The sequence below is a fragment of the Balaenoptera borealis genome, assembly GCF_965194805.1.
Source record: "Balaenoptera borealis genome assembly, chromosome: 3".
NCBI classification, from domain to species: domain Eukaryota; kingdom Metazoa; phylum Chordata; class Mammalia; order Artiodactyla; family Balaenopteridae; genus Balaenoptera; species Balaenoptera borealis.
The window spans coordinates 2,950,506-2,966,134 of NC_138866.1; the positions used below are offsets into that span (position 1 = coordinate 2,950,506).

The 15,629-nt window shown below is 42.3% G+C and overlaps 1 protein-coding gene and 1 pseudogene across 15 annotated transcripts in view; one reads left to right on the top strand and one right to left on the bottom strand.

Moving 5' to 3' along the window:
• Nucleotides 1-15,629, bottom strand: part of PPP2R5C (protein phosphatase 2 regulatory subunit B'gamma) — a 133,000-nt gene that overhangs the window by 34,189 nt on the left and 83,182 nt on the right. The window contains exon 1 of one of the 14 annotated variants that reach the window (XM_082387446.1): nt 1,002-1,130. The exons of the other annotated variants lie outside the window; for them this stretch is intronic. The gene's annotated coding sequence lies outside the window, so the exon portion shown is untranslated. Of the gene's footprint in view, nt 1-1,001; nt 1,131-15,629 lie in introns of those variants that run through there. 14 annotated transcript variants of the gene reach the window in all.
• Nucleotides 7,917-8,285, top strand: LOC309626598 (metallothionein-1G pseudogene; annotated as a pseudogene). The gene has a single exon. The product of its transcript is annotated as a metallothionein-1G pseudogene (transcript).

Here is a 15,629-nt window from a genome sequence, read left to right on the forward strand (position 1 = left end):
GAAAGAAATCTTTTAATAGAAATATGAGTAATGCTCCTCTGACGTAAGTAAAAAGAAGAGGAGGTCTGGAGCCGGTGAATGGGGTGTGTGCACAGGGCCCCGCAAGGGGCCTCCCAAACCACAGTGACCGGTGAACACAGGCTGGGACACGTGTTGTCCGGTAGAAGCGGCACGTCCTCCATCGCTGGTCCCCAGGCCCCCCGATCCCAAAGCCCACAGAACAGAGGAAGGGGACACAAGGAGCCCAGCCACCGTCTCCTCCGGGCCTGCGGGGTGGGGTTGGGGGCAGCAGAACCAGCCCTGTCACCCCCGGCCGTGGAGCGTGGAGAGGACAGGGTCAGAAAGGAGCCCAAGGCCTCTGTGGGGTGCGGCACTCCTGGGGGGGCTTCCCAATCCTCTCCCTCAAAGCCAGTGATCGGGGGCTCCAAGAGTCACCCAGAGACCAGGGTGGGGACCGTGGATCCAGGCCGCGTCCCTGGGGGCAGAGGTGTCTGTGGGCACCGCCGTGCTGCCTCTCTGGGAGACTTGCCCGCGTGCCCGTGACATCGTGGCACAGGGCACCCAGAGGGGAGCACACACACGGGCCACCTCGGAGGCTGCACGCGAGGGCCGCGGGGGTCAGGGGGGAGAGAGCAGCGGTCAGCTCGCCCGGGCAGGGGCTGGAGGCCGGGGCACAAGGGGGGGTGGCTGCCCCTCAGGGAGGGTCTTTCCGGAAGCCCAACGCTCTCCAGAGCACAGATGCCCCCTGGGAGGGGCCGCCGCCCGGGCAGAGGCCAGGCTGCCGCAGGACATCAGGCACAGGCGCTGCGGCCCTCGGCCCCTCCTCTCCCGCTTCAGGTCCCTCGCCGGCCAGGCTGCCCAAGGGGAAGGCGGGGATAGATGACGTGCTGAGTCGGGGACTGAAGCGATAAACTAGGTGCGACAGCTGGAACCAGAGGGGCAGGGAAGGGAGACAGAACAGATCGTGATTAAAGGCAATGGCTGAAAAAAATAAAACGTACCCGTGTGACGGCTTAGAGTACCCATTACTCAATCAGACAGCAATCTGAGTGTCACCGTGATGGCGTTTAGGAATTGTGGTCACATCTAGATCAGCTGACTTTAAGTAAAGGAGAACGTGGTGGGCCTCAACCAATCAGTTGAAAAGTCTTCTAAGAGCAAAACTGGTTTCCCTGAGGAAGAAGCAATTCCACTGTGGATGGCAGCGTCTGAGCCTGCCTCACGGAGTTCAGATTTGCCCCGTCTGACTCCACAAGGCATAAGACAGTTCCTCAAAAATCCACCCACCCACCCATCCATCCATCCATCCATCCATCCCTCTCTCTGTCTCTCTCTGTCTGTCTCCATCCTCCTGGTTCTGTTTCTCTGGAAGGACTCTGACGGATCCACCTGGTCAGCTGAGATTCCTGAGTAACCTGCTGTAGTAAAGCTAATGATTCCAGCCTCAAGTTGAAGTCCCACTGCACAGTGTTCAGTCAGCTACAGCCCGTCCGCAACACCTACACATTCACCGAATCCCAGGTGCTGAGTCAGGGGCCTGCAAGGGGCCGTAGACCAACTTGCTTTGAATGCGAAAGTCCCCTTCTCATGTCCTGGGAGGATGACTGACCATCCTCGAACCAGCAAGTTTTATTACTGGCCAACTCTAATGGATAAAAAGTTATATCTTTCACACAACAACAAAAACCTCACGCTGTAACTTCTACCCTCTTTTCCTACCACATTAATTTAATGCTCACCTCTAGAAAAGGCTAAAGACACTAAAAACTCATACGTAGATTAAAGAGCAGAAGGGAAACAGCAGGCCACCTTGAGCTGCCCATGGGTTTCTAACCCACCAACATTTCCTAGCACAGCAGCTTCAGGGGTCAAAACTAGCTGAGCGCCGTGGTGTTGACATCGGCATGCTGTCTACATGCGTGGAGTTTAGCCTGAGAGCCACAGAAGGCGATCGTCGTCAGCATCACGCCGTGGAAACCGGAGGGAATCTGTTTCTACTGTAGGTCTAGAAGTCTCAGATCTGATGCGGATCACGCAGGCCCATCACAACCTCTCGGCTGAGACACACTGATTCGGAGTGCACCGTGATCCCTGGACACAGAGCTAGAAGCAGCTCTTGCACAGAGAGAGGCAGCGTGGCCTCAGGGGACAGCCTCGCCAGGCCCTCTTCTCACTCAGACCAGGACCCGAGACTGAGAAGCCTGCTCAAGCTTTGGTTTCCTCACCTGTTCAAAGAGGGTAAATCCTTTCTTTGCACCGGGCATGTGTGAAACAGACACGTCACCATGCGTGCAGGCGTGCACATATGTGACCCACGCAGCCCCCGAGTGTGGCGTGGACTGACCGTGGTAGTAGGAAGCACCTGCTTTTACAGCTTTCTTGACATTTCTACTTTCAGTATTTAAATGATCCTGCAGATGTTCTTCTCCCAGTTGCTAAATTTATAGAATAAATGCAAACCAAAATGGCTCAAGAAGCGTTTATGCAAAATTCTCACAATTCAGCAATAACACGCAGCCTTTCTATACCTGTAATATTCATCACCAGTGGGTGAAGTAATAAAATATTCATGCTGTGACACAACTGCAGTACAGTGGAACATATAAAGGTTTAAGACAGGAAGGGATACACTCCAAAAAGAAACGCTGATAATCTAATTTCAGAGACAACAAGGAAAGAAAGGTTGATTATTCAGTTCTCTGTTTAAAACCACAAAGGTTTTCTCTTTTTTTGGGGGGGGGGGTGCGGGCGGGGCTGCTTTGGGTTTTCGTTGCTGCATGCGGGCTTTCTCTAGTTGCGGCCAGCGGGGTCTCCTCTTCATTGCGGTGAGCGGGCTTCTCATTGCGGTGGCTTCTCTTGTTGCAGAGCACGGGCTCTAGGCGCGCAGGCTTCAGTAGTTGCAACATGCAGGCTCAGTAGTTGCGGCTCGTGGGCTCTAGAGCGCAGGTTCAGTAGTTGTGGCGCACGGGCTTAGCTGCTCCACGGCATGTGGGATCTTCCCGGACCAGGGATCGAACCTGTGCCCCCTGCACTGGCAGGCAGATTCTTAACCACTGCGCCACCAGGGACGCCCCAAGGGTTTTCTACTATGTTATTGATTTTGTTTTATTCATGTGATAGGGTTTATAAAGGTGAGTCCACCAAAGGCCAAATTACAGCTCTTCCTCCTGTAACAGGAATACCAGGTTCTGAGGGTCATATTGCTAAGAGATACATTTCGGAGGTGGGGAGGTAGGGAGCCCTTCCACATTATATTTTAAATTAGAAAGCTGTCATTTGGTTGCAAATGATATAACTGGAAAAACCAACAGACAACAGTCAGACCATCACAGCTGGGCCACCCATACAAAAACCCAAAACCCAAACCTAACAGCAACATCTTCTCCACCAACAACAGGCAACGAGGAAACATAACTGATAGGAGGACCCCAGGTACTAGGCCACAAAAAGGACCAAGGGCCTAGGAACTCACAACCCAGTTACAAGGCCTCAATGAGAGCATGAAAACCCTAAGAAAGGCACTGAAGGATAGCCGAACGAATGAGGACCCTTCCCTTCTCCAGTGTGAGATGACATCGTATCACAAAGATGTAACTTCTCCACAAAGCAATTTATACTTTAAAAGCAATCTTACATAGAACTCTAACTCGTTTTTTAGGTGGATGGTAAAAATCCTAGTAGCGATCTTAAAGGGAAGAACTGTCCCCTTCTTCACTTGTAGAATTAGTTCAATCTGGTTTCACAGCAGAATTCAGGTATCATCCTGGGGAACGTTCGCTTGACGATTCACTCACTGCTGACCCCCCATCACCTGCCGTAGCGCCCGGCACCTAGTAGATCCTCAAAGACCTGCTGAGAGCAGGTGGATCCTTTGGGAAAAGCACCTAACAGTCACCTTATTAACTGCACCACCAAGTAATTACCTGAAAACTTCCCGATTAAACCTCAGCTCTCAGCTGCAGCGTATTTTCGTCAGGGGAGCCTCCCCCGACCCCAGGCCCAATTGGGTCCCTGATTTCAAGCTCTTCTATCATCCTGCCCCTTTTCTTTGTGATCTTTGTCTCAAATATAACGGGATGGTCGGGTAATTCTTGGCCTAATGTCTTCACTCCTGGCACCACCTCCCAAGGCCCATGGCACCGCCTGGCACAGAGCAAGCACTCGCACGAGAGGTGAGTGAAGCTGGGTCTCCTCTTCCACAAATCCACATCACCACTTTCTCTAAGGCAAGAGCTGCTTTCAAAGATGCAGCTTTACCTCCAAATAGGTGCCCGAAGAAAAGAAGTACAAGCTAAACTCTTACTTTGAACAGCTTGCTATTTTCACAATCACTCAAATATGCTCTCAATCAAAGTTAAAGATACAGAAATAAATACCTACAAATCTTTGTAGAATACTTAATAAAGGAAATTTACTCTCAAGTTTTCAAACAGTGGACTTTTAATTTTATGACCATTTCACAACTAAGTGTATAATAGCATCTTCTTCAAATGAAAATATGCTAGTCATTTATAACTATGCATAGGAGTTTATTCTTTACTTTTTATTTTTGAGTTTAAGAATAGAAAATTTACCTACAAAAGATAACCACTCATCTGTAATACTTATAATTCAATTGGTGTTATTTAAACACAACATTGGAACTGGAAGCTTTTCTTAAGTTACTTACTCTGGTCCAAAGGTGAGTTTTACATAAGGCTTCTGAATGATGTATTCCCTAATATCTTGTTATGAAAAACCTCAATGCAAAACAGTTGAATTTTATAGTGACTAACGATATAGCCACCAACTAGATTTTACCATCAACGTTCTTCCCTGGTGGTCCAGTGGTTAAGACTCTGTGCTCCCAATGCAGGGGGCCTGAGTTAGATCCCTGGTCAGGGAATTAGAGCCTACATGCCACAACTAAAAGATACCACATGCTGCAACTCAGACCCAGCACAGCCAAATAAATAAATAAATATAAAAAATAAAATAAAAATTAAAAAACAAAACAAAAAACTATACATTCTGCATTCTACATGATAGAGATGAACTGAAAAGGGAAGGGAAGCTTCAGAGCTAAAGTACTTATTTCCTAGTCATATATGTAGAGCCAACTGTTTTCTTGCTGTGTGCCCCCCATCCACTGACTAGATGCATACAGTTACAAAATTATAAATTATGCAAATAACCTTTGGTTAGTATGTTTTTTAGAATCGTTGTTGGATCACCTGTGTGGAGGGAATTAAGTACTGATTGAGTATCTACTGTAAATGAAAGCAGAGACTTATACTTCCGGACAAGACAGAGTAACAGGAATGGGATTTGCCCAACTTCCTGAAACAACCAAAAAACCCAAGGAAAAACACATGGAATTCTGGTTTGCAAGACATGGATTTCAGATAGTGCAAGACAGAGAGAGATTTCTGAGAGATGGGAAACAAGTGCCCAGCTTTCTCCTTTGATAGAATTTCCAGGTTGCAGCACAGGGAGAAAGAACCCGGGTGAAGTCCAGCAGACATAGGTGGTTAGAATCTGCAAGGCATAGTCCCAGAGAGAAGAGAGCTGCACAGAGAGAACTCCAGAGATTGCAGAGGTCCTCCTGAACTATTCAGAAGAGGACTGATCAGCCCATGGGGGTGAGCAAACTACTGGAGGCTGCAAAAAGAACCACCTGAAAAGACCAGAGAGACCCAGTACTCACCCAGGGCCAGAGCAATTCCTGTTCCCGTCAACCAGACTGGAAAAATCCGTTAATTCACAGAGGATTGGGCTCATAATCGGAAGGGTCTTGTCTCAGTAGTGGGGGATCATTAGCCATAGAGTGATTATGCCTATAGTCCTTCCTGACACATCTTAAAAGCAAGAACCAAAAGGATCAAACTGTTTGCAAGTAACTGCATCCCAAACAAATCTCCAGATATTAATAGAAATATATAAGTATGCAGTACTCATCAAGGCAAAATCCACATGGTCAGACGTCCAATAAAAAATGACTAGACACACAAAGCAGCATGAAAAATATCATTTATAACAAGAAGGAAAACCAATCAACTGAACTGACTTGGAATTGACACAATGGTAGAATTAACAGATAAGGCTAAAATAGTATTCTATGTGCTCAAAAAGTTAGGTGGAGACATGAAGATATTGAAAAGACATAAACTACATGAGATGAAGACTACAATGTGAGATGAAAAATTTACGGAGGGAAATTAACAAAAGCTGAGACATTGCAGAAAAGGTTACTGAACTTGAAGACAGCAAAGGGAATCACCAAATGAAACACACAAAGAAAAAAAAGACTTTAGAGAAAAAGAGCATAAGTCAGCTGTGGAACAACTCTATGAGGCCTAAAACACATTTCACTGGAGCCTCTAAAGGACAAGGTGTGGGAGACAGAAAAAAATATTTGAAGAGATAAGGGCCAAATACTTTCCTAAATTTCATAAAAACTATAAATGAACTTCAAAGACAAGAAAAAGAAAGAAACTACACCAAGGCACATCATAATCAAGTTGCTTGCTTAAAAAGAACAGAAAAAATCTTAAAAAGTAGCCAGAGGAGAAAAAGATACATTATGTCCAGAGGAACAGAGATAGGAATGGCAGCAGATTTCTTATCAGAAACAATGCAAGCGAGAAGACAGTGGAGCAAAATTTTTAAAGGATTAAACTTTGACCTGTTGTTCTATACCCACCAGAGGTATTGTGGGTTCAGCTCCAGACCACTGCAATAAAGTGAATGTCAGAGAAAAGCTAGTCACACAAAGTTTTTGATTTCCCAGTGCTTATAAAAGTTATACTTAAACTATACTGTAGTCTATTAAGTGTGCAGCAGCATTATGTCCAAAAAAAAAAAGTGCATACGCTAGTTAAAAAAATACTTTATTGCTAAAAAATGCTAACCATTATCTGAGCCTTCAGAGAGTCAATCTTTTTGCTGTTGGAGGGTTTGAAATATTTTGAGAATTACCAAAATGTGATGCAGAGACAGGAAGTGAGCAAATGATTTTGGAAAAACAGTGCCAATAGACTGGCTGGATGCAGGGTTGCCACAAACCTTCAATTTGTGAAAAACACAATATGTGTGAAGTGCAATAAAGTGAAGCATAATAAAATGAGGTATGCCTGCATTTCTTTCAAAGTCAAAGGCAATCCATCGACAGATGAATGGATGAAGATGAGCACATATATACAATGGAATATTACTCAGCCATAAAAAGAAACGAAATTGAGTTACTTGTAGTGAGGTGGATGGACCTAGAGTCTGTCACACAGAGTGAACTAAGTCATAAAGAGAAAAACAAATACCGTATGCTAACGCATATACATGGAAACTAAAAAAAAAAAAAAAAAAAAAAAAAATGGTACTGATGAACCTAGTTGCAGGGCAGGAATAAAGAGGTAGACATAGAGAATGGACTTGAGGACATGGGGTGGGAGGGGGAAGCTGGGACGAAGTAAGAGTAGCATCGACATATATACACTACCGAATGTAAAATAGTTAGCTAGTGGGAAGCAGCAGCATAGCACAGGGAAATAGGCTCGGTGCTTTGCAATGACCTAGAGGGGTGGGATAGGGAGGATGGGAAGGAGGTTCAAGAGGGAGGGGATATGGGGACATGTGTATGCATATGGCTGATTCGCTTTGTTGTGCAACAGAAACTAACACAGTATTGTGAAGCAATTATACTCCAATAAAGATCTGTCAAAAACAATAAAAAGGCAAAAGAAAGACTTTTTCAGATGAACAAATGCTAAAAGAATTAATCACCGGTAGATCTGTGCTACAAGAGAAATTAAAGAAAGTCCTTCAAGCAGAAGGAAACTGATATCCTTCTGCTTGAAGGATGGATACCAGAATGAAGAACACTGAAAATGATAACTATCTGGTTAAGTATAAAAGAGTTTTAAAAAATTATTTAAGACACGCCCCCCACCGGACCAGTGAAGCGGCTGTGCCCCTTGCTTTGGACCTCGGGCCTCACTTCTCCAGATGGACCCCAAGTGCTCCTGCCCCACTGGCGGCTCCTGCAGCTGCAAAGCCTGCAGATGCACCTCCTGCAAGAAGAGCTGCTGCTCCCGCTGCCCCGTGGGCTGCGCCAAGTGTGCCCAGGGCTGCGTCTGCAAAGGGGCCTCGGACAAGTGCAGCTGCTGTGCCTGATGTCGCGGAGAGCCTGCCCCGGGTGTCAACAGAGCAACCAGGACGAACCTGCATTTTACCGTTTTTCATACAACCGGACCTGACGCTACATTCCTTTTTCTATGAAATATGTGAGTTGTAATAAAAGTTGTTGACTTAAAAAAAAAATTATTTAAATCTCTTTAAAATAGAACTGTTTTCTAAAAATAATATATGGTGGGGTTTATAACATACGAAGAAGTAAAATGACAATAGCAGGAAGATTCGCGGAGAAGAAATAGAAGTATGCTGCTGTAAACTGATATTTACATGGTGTATTGTCACTTGAAGGCTGACTGTGACAAGTTAAAGATGCATTCTAGAAAAGCTAAATAATTGAGATCAAACAATAAAGAGTGATAGTTAAAAAGCCAACAAAAGAGAGAAACTGTAATCATAAAAGTATTCAATTGATCCAAAAGAAAACAGAAAAAGAGGAAAAGGGAACAAAAAACAGATGGGATAAACAGAGAAAAAATACAGCAAGATGGTAGATTTAAACCCAACAACATCAATACTGACAATGCAAGTTAATGGTTTGAGTACCTCAACCAAAAGGCAGAGATTGTTTGACTGAATAAAGGAGCAAGACTCACCTATATGCTGTCTACAATAAGCCCCCTTTAACTATAAAGATACGAATTGGTCAAAAATAAAAGGACGGAAAAATATACACCATGTTAACACTAGTCAAGAGAGAGCTGGAGTGGCTATATTAATAGCATACAAAGTAGGTTTTGGAGAAAATAATATTACCAATGATAAAAGGATCATTTTATAGTTATAAAGGAGTCAATTCAACTAATAATACTAATAGTTATGCACTGAATAATATGAAGCACTTTATACAACTGCAAGAAACAATTAGAGATAGAAAATAAAAAACCCCAATTACAATAGCACCCAAAAATAAAATACTTATTTATGAGTCTAAAAAAATACATAGGGGATCTACATGCTGAAAACTATAAACAAAGATGATCAAAATGGGGATATATACTGTGTTCACAGATTGAAAGGTTCAATATTGTTAAGATAGCAATTCTCTCCAAATGTACATATTCAATACAATTCCAAGTCAAACCCCTGAAGGATATTTTGTAGATAGCGACAAGCTGATACTAAAATTTATTTGGAAAGATAAAATAACTAGAGAAGCCAAACAATTTGAAAAAGAATAAAAAGGTTGGCACATTCATACTACTTGATCTCAACATTTACTATAAAGTGACAATAATGAAGACGGTATGGCATAAGCAAGAGGATCCCTAGATCAATGGAACAGAATACAGAGTCCAGAAGTAGACTCACGAATATGGTGAATTAATTTTTAAGGTGGAAAGGCAATTCAATGGAGTATGGTTAGTCTTTTCAACAAAAGGTTTTCAACAAATACTTGGACATCCACAGGCCAAGAAATGAAACTGACAAAATGGATCATAGATTTAAATGTAAAACTAGAAAATCTTGAGGAGGAAATTTTTTTGAGTTTGGGTTAGGCAAAGCCTTCTTATGTATGACACCAAAAGCACAATCCGTGACATCAAAAATTAGACTTCATCTAAATGAAAAACTCCGTAAAAGACACTTAAAAAGACAAGGCACAAACTGAAGTAAGATATTTGCAAATCACTTATCTGTCAAAGCATTTGTATCCAGAATATGTAAACAAGTCTCAAACTCAACAAGAAAACAACCCAATTAAAAAAACAGGCCGGTGATCTGAACAGACACTTCCCCAAGGAAGATACACAAAACGAACACAGGAAAAAATGCTCAGCATCATTAATCATCAAGGAAATGTAAGTTAAAGTCAAAATGAGATAAAAGGACTGAAGACACCAAACGTTGACAAGGATTGGAGCAACTAGAACTAACGCACGTGGCTGGCGGGAGTGCAAAAAATGGCACCTCTACTTTGGAAAACAGTTTGGCAGTTTCTTAGAAAGTTAAATGAATACTTAATCATACGACCCAGCAATCCCACGCCTACGTGCTCACCCAAGTTAAAAAAAAAAAAAAAACCAAACCTATGTCCAAAACTTGTACATGAATATTTATAGCAGCTTAATTGCTAACAACTGGAAACAATCCAAATATTCCTCAACTGGGGAGTGGACAAATCATGATACCTCTATATAATGAGATACTACTGAGAAAAAGGAACAAACCACTAATACATCAACAACATGGACGAATATCAAACAGATTACGCTAAGTTAAAGAAGCTAGACTCAAAAGGCTACATACTCTCTGAGTCCATTTATATGACATTCTGGAAGAGGCAAAATGACAGAGCTAGAGGACGGATTAGTGGTAGCCAGAGATAATGGATAAGGGGAAGGTCTGACTTCAAAGGAGTAGCATGAAGAACTTTTTTGGAGGGTAATAAAACTGTTTTATATCTTGACTGTGGCGGCGGTGGTTACATGACTACACATATTTATCAAATCTCAAGAGAACTCTTCACTAAAAATGTAATCTTGCCGAATGTAAATTTAAAATTAATTTAAAACGTTACAGAAAGATAGTAAATATTTACTAGGCTCTAAGTTCTGAAACCTTCTTGATTCACAATGCCCTTAATGTCTTAGTAATTTCTTCACTGTGCCCCTAGACCAAAAGAAATACCTATCAATATAGGAGCTTAAAAAACCCCAGCTTTAGTGAGGAATAACCTTACTGTATGTAAAGTGTACAATTCGATACATTTAACATTTACATACATCTGTGAAACCATTATACAATCAAGATGATAAATATACCCATCATCCCCAAAAGTTTCTTAGTAGCCTCTTTTTTTTTTAAGCCGTGCCGTGTAGCATACGGAATCTTAGTTCCCCAACCAGGGATTGAACCTGTGCCCCCTGCATTGGGACCGTGGAGTCTTAACCACTGGACCACCAGGGAAGATCGCTTAGTAGCCTTTTGGAAAAAAAAGTACATATAAGTTAAGTTGGTTGTGGCTGGAGGTGGGGGTGGGTTTAGGTAGAATTGGCGAGGGGTGGAGTACGGAAAAAGATTAACTTTTTTTTCTCTATCTTTTTGTATTTATTTCACTTATTTAAAATAAGCACACATTTAATAAAAACATCAAACAAAACAAAGGGTAATTCTCTCAAAATAAGAACAAATCTCCAAGAAATGGCTCACTGGGTATTTGAAGTAGAAAAATCATTCGCTGGATTTCAAAAAGCACTTTATGCCTTAATCTCCCCTTAGCTCATCGATGATGGCAGTGCTTCTTTACCCCATGTTACTGTGACTTTGGCAAAACAAAAACAACTAAGCAAAAAGAGGAATGCGTGATTTAAATCATTACCTGAAAGAAATCTGTAGACTATTTGAAGCTTCACTGGTTAATATGCTACCTCCTTTAATTCAAAACATCCTTTCCTCTCTCATTTCCAAACTATCTTCACCCTTACAACAAGTAATACTTTCCAGAACACACTGTAAATATCAGATATAAAAACAGTAGAAGGAGATTGTCCAACATCAAACCTTAAATGAAACACGAGACAATCATCCTGGGGATCTGGGCATGAAACCTCCCACAAGGACCCAAGAAAAACTCCTCTGACCTTAACAGGAAATGTTGACTGGAACCCTAAGCATGAAAGAAAACTTGTAAGGTACTATCTAGTCATTTACAAGCAGTACGGATTAAAATACTGTGATGAACTCATTTTCCCTGGAAACCCAACATGAGTCCTGATAAGGACAGTACTGCTATTACACTATACACGACGAGGTTGTTTTTTTGTTTTGTTTTTTTTTAAAGAAAAACGCATTTATTGATTTTTGATAATGGCAAATGTGATACATGATCATTATGAAAATTTTTAAAATTATAAAACTATATTCATAAAAGGGGAAAATCCACATAATCACACTATCCAAAGGCAGCTACTATTAACAGTTTGCTCTATATTCCTCTAGAACACGTAAACTGCGTAAGGGCACACCCTGCATCTTTTTTTTAAAAAATTGATTAATTAATTAATTTTTGGCTGCATTGGGTCTTCATTGCTGCGCGCAGGCTTTCTCTAGTTGCGGCGAGCAGGGGCTACTCTTTGTTGCGGTGCGCGGGCTTCTCGTTGCGGTGGTTTCTCTTGTTGCGGAGCACAGGCTCTAGGCGCGCGGGCTTCAGTAGTTGTGGCACGTGGGCTCCAGTAGCTGTGGCTCGTGGGCTCTAGAGCGCAGGCTCAGTAGTTGTGGCGCACGGGCTTAGCTGCTCCGCGGCATGTGGGATCTTCCTGGACCAGGGCTCGAACCCGTGTCTCCCGCATTGGCAGGCGGATTCTTAACCACTGCGCCACCAGGGAAGCCCCACACCCCGCATCTTATTCACTGACTTCTACAGAGTAATCCAGCACCAAAGATGTGGGTAATTCTAGGGAGGTCCATCTTGATGTGAAGCACTTTTGAGCCATCCACTTCATTCAACCATTGATCTAACCGATTCCTTTTCTGACCTGCAGGTGGTTTCATCTGTGACTAAGACTAGTCTTTGTGCCCTCGTCCAGGCAGGAGAGTCTATCGAGTGAGCATTACTGAGCCGTTGACATCCCAAACCTTTCTCTCTGGGAACTGACAGCCCAGGGGGAGTTAAGAGTTGTCACAGGTGGTATGTGAGGGCTTAACCTCAGGCGGCAAGGCAGGGAGGCCATTCAGAATGCCCTGGAGAACACGTGCAGACAAAGCGCTGTGACCCAGGAAACGCCGTTCCTGACGCGCTCCCAGGCGGCGCTGGTGCTGTGGCCTTGGCGCAGCACTCTTTGAGAAGAGTGGTTCTCACACTTTTTGGTCTCAGGACCCCTTTAAACTCCTAAAAATTATTGAGGATCCCAAAGAACTTTTGTTTATGAAAGTTCTATCTATGGATATTGACTGCAGTAGAAATTAAAGCAGAGAAATTTTAAAAATATTCATTCATTAAAAGATAACAAACCCATTATGTCAGTATAAATATAAACGTATAAAAAATAAATTTTTCATAACATTAGCTGTTTCATAAAACAACTCATATTAAATAAAAGTATTTCCCAAAACAAATTCAGTGAGAAGAGTGGCACTGTTTCACATTTTTGCAAATCTCTTTACTGTCTGGTTTAATAAAAAACAGCTGGATTCTTGCATCTGCTTCTATGTTCAGAATGTTAATTTGGTTGAAATATAGGAAGAAAACTCTGTCTCCAGCAGATATGTAGTTGGAAAAGGGAGGGGTATTTAATAGCCCTTTTAGATAATTGTGGACTTCTTTGATACTACACCAAAACTTGATAAGTGGTAGTTTACTAAAGGTTAGCTATTCTGTGGAATCGTAAATCTTATCAATGAGGGGGTCTCTAATTCATGAAAATCCACTGGTGTGTCTTGCACTTTGAATGGCTCTCTGGCCGATGAATGATTTTGGAACATCAGTTTTGGTCATTTAGAAAATACTGGCCTCACTGAATTATGTGTATTCATATATTTTAAATATATTGCCTATCGGACTGGACCGCTATGCTTTTTAAAAACAGAGTTATTGAGAGATAATTCACATATCATACAATCCACCCCTTTAAAGTGTACAATTCAATTGTTTTTAGTATATCCACAGGACTGTGCAGGCATCACCATGTCTCATTCCTTTTGTCGTGTGTATTAAAGATCTAATTCATTCATAATGACACCAATCTCAGCAGGAGAGCTTGTGGCACCCGGAAGCTGAATCTTGCACTGGTGGATACAAATCTTCCAAAATTCAAAATTTTGCCTGAAAGCTCAAATTTTACCTTTGGCAACAAACACTGTCAATTATTTTCCTTAAAGTGACATTCTTATTTTATTTTGTGAGAAAATGTTCCCTGAATATCCAAGTCTGAATAACCTGTTTGTCAGTCATTCTTCAAGTAAAAATGGTGTTCTGTGAAAAAAGTGGCTACACTATTAGCTTGGTTTTGCTATCAGTGTTTTCACTATGAGAAAAATGCCAATGCCTGAAAAACAGATTAGTCAATTGAAAAAAAACAAAAACAGATGGCTGACTATATTTTAAAAATGAGTGAAATTAAGAGATAATGGAGTTTATGTAATTTAGGCCTGAGAATTTAGATGTCAGGAGTTTTCCTTCCTGAGTAATTCTCCTTTTCATCCTCATCTCCCTGAACCTAAGTTTTTGAAATCTGGAAAATAAAAGTCAGGCTAGAGGATCTATAAGGTTCCATTAATTTCTAGGACTACAGTCTATGATTTATAAAAATACACAGCACACATGAAGAGATGCTGAACATCATTAGCCAAGAGGGAAACGTAAATCAAAACCACAGTGAGATCCTACCTCACACCTACTAGGATGGCTACCATCAAAAAGACAGATAGTAACAAGTATTGAAAATGCAGAGAAACTGGAACCCTTATACCCTGCTGGTGGGAATAAATGGTGCAGCCACTTTGGAAAACAGTCTGGCAGCTCTCCAAAACGCTAAACACATAGTGTTAACACGTCACCAGCAATTCCACTCCTAGGTAAACACTCAAGAGAAATGAAAACATATATGCACAAAAAGCTTGTACATGAATGGTCACAGTAGCATTATTCATAACTGCTAAGTAGCAGAAATAGCCCAAATGTCCATCCATGGATGAATAGATAAATAAAACGTGGTATATATTCATATAATGGAACATTATTCATTTATTATTTTTAAAATTTATTTATTTATTTATGGCTGCGTTGGGTCTTCGTTGCTGCGTGAGGGCTTTCTCTAGTTGCGGCAAGTGGGGGCTACTCTTCGTTGTGGTGCACGGGCTTCTCATTGCGGTGGCTTCTCTTGTTGCGGAGCACGGGGTCTAGGTGCGCGGGCTCCAGTAGTTGTGGCTCACGGGCTCGGTAGTTGTGGCTCATGGGCTCTAGGGCGCAGGCTCAGTAGTTGTGGCACACGGGCACATGTTGCTTTGCGGCATGTGGGATCTTCCCGGACCAGGGATCGAACCCACGTCCCCTGCATTGGCAGGCGGATTCTTAACCACTGCGCCACCAGGGAGGTCCCTGGAATATTATGTAGCAATAAAAAGAAGTTCTGACACACGCTACAACATGGATGAAACTTGAAAACATTATGCTAAATGAAAGAAGGTCACATAGTGTATAATGCCATTTCTAAGAAAGATCCAGGTTAGGCAAATCCATAGAGACATAAAGTGGATGAGTAGTTACCAGGGGTGGGGAGTGGGGAGTGAGGGAGGAATGGCAGTAACGGTTAATGGGTATGGGATTTCTTTCAGGGGGATGAAAACGTTACAAAATAGATGTGGTGATGCCTGCACAGTCCCGTGAATACACTAAAAACAACTGACTTGGACATTTTAAAGGGGTGGATTGCATATGTGAATTACCTCTCAACAACTCTGTTAAAAAACATACAGCAGCCCAGTCTAATAGGCAACATATTTAAAAGAAGTAAGCATAAGGA